Here is a 1,970-nt window from a genome sequence, read left to right on the forward strand (position 1 = left end):
GTACTCTACCCAACTCATTCTATGAAGCCACAATTACTCTGATACCTAAACCACAGAAAGACCCAACAAAGATAGAGAACTTCAGACCAATTTCCCTTATGAATATCGATGCAAATATCCTCAATAAAGTTCTTGCTAACCGAATCCAAGAACACATCAAAACAGTCATCCATCCTGACCAAGTAGGATTCATTCCAGGGATGCAGGGATGGTTCAATATACGGAAATTCATCAAAGTAATCCAATATATAAACAAACTCAAAGACAAAAACTACATGATCATCTCGTTAGATGCGGAGAAAGCATATGACACAATCCAAAACCCAATCATATTAAATGTCTTGGAAAGACCAGGAATTCAAGTTCCATACCTAAACATAATAAAAGCAATCCACAGCAAACCAGTAGCCAACATCAAAGTAAATAGTGAGAAGCTGGAAGTAATCCCACTAAAATCAGGGACTAGAGAAGGCTGTATACTTTCTCCCTACCTATTCAACATTGTACTTGAAGTCCTAGCCAGAGCAATTCAACAACAGAAGGAGAGCAAGGGGATAAAAATTGACAAGTAAGAAGTCAAAATATCACTTTTTGCAGATGATATGATAGTATATATATATATAAGTGACCCTAAAAATTCCACCAGAGAACTCCTAAACCTGATAAACAGCATCAATGAAGTAGCTGGATATAATATTAAAGCAAACAAGTCAATGGCCTTTCTGTATACAAAGAACAGGCTGAGAAAGAAATTAAGGAAACAAAACCCTTCTCAATACTCACAAATAATATAAAATACCTTGGTATAACTCTAACTAAGGAAGTGAAAGATCTGTATGATAAGAACTTCAAGTCTATGAAGAAAGAAATTCTAGAAGATCTCGGAAGATGGAGAGATCTCCCATGCTCATGGATTGGCAGGATCAACTTTGTAAAAATGGCTATCTTGCCAAAAGCAATCTACAGATTCAATGCAATCCCCATCAAAATCCCAACTCAATTCTTCAACGAATTAGAAAAGGCAATCTTAAAATTCACCTGAATTAACAAAAAACCTAGGATAGCAAAAACTCTGCTCAAGGATAAAAAAAAATCACTATGCCTGACCTAAAGATGTACTACAGAGCAATTGTGATAAAAACTGCATGGTACTGGTATAGCAACAGACAAGTAGACCAATGGAGTAGAATTGAAGACCCAGAAATGAACCCACATACCTATGGTCAGTTGATCTTTGACAAGGGAGCAAAAACCATCCAGTGGAAAAAAGACAGCATTTTCAACAAATGGTGCTGGCACAACTGGTGGTTATCATGTAGAAGAATGCGAATTGATCCATTCCTATCTCCTTGTACTAAGGTCAAATCTAAGTGGATTAAGGACCTCCACATAAAACCAGAGACACTGAAACTTATAGAGAAGAAAGTAGGGAAAAGCCTCGAAGATATGGGTACAGGGGAAAAATTCCTGAATAGAACAGCAATGGCTTGTGCTGTAAGATCGAGAATTGACAAATGAGACCTCATAAAATTGCAAAGCTTCTGCAAGGCAAAAGACACCGTCAATAAGACAAAAAGGCCACCAACAGATTGGGAAAGGATCTTTACCTATCCCAAATCAGATAGGGGACTAATATCAAATATATATATAAAGAACTCAAGGAGGGATCCAGAAAATCAAATAACCCCATTAAAAAATGGGGCTCAGAGTTAAACAAAGAATTCTCACCTGAGGAATACCGAATGGCTGAGAAGTTCCTGAAAAAAATGTTCAACATCCTTAATCATCAGGGAGGCATCCTGAGTGAGGTAACCCAATCACAAAAGAACTCACACAGTATGTACTCACTGATAAGTGGATATTTGTTTAGAAACTTAGAATACCCAAGTTATAAGATACAATTTGCAAAACATGGGAAAATCAAGAAGAACGAAGACCAAAGTGTGGACACTTTGCCCCTTCTTAGAATT

This window comes from Mus caroli, unplaced genomic scaffold, assembly GCF_978045245.1.
Source record: "Mus caroli unplaced genomic scaffold, Mus_caroli_1 scaffold_18, whole genome shotgun sequence".
In the NCBI taxonomy this organism is placed as follows: Eukaryota; Metazoa; Chordata; class Mammalia; order Rodentia; family Muridae; genus Mus; species Mus caroli.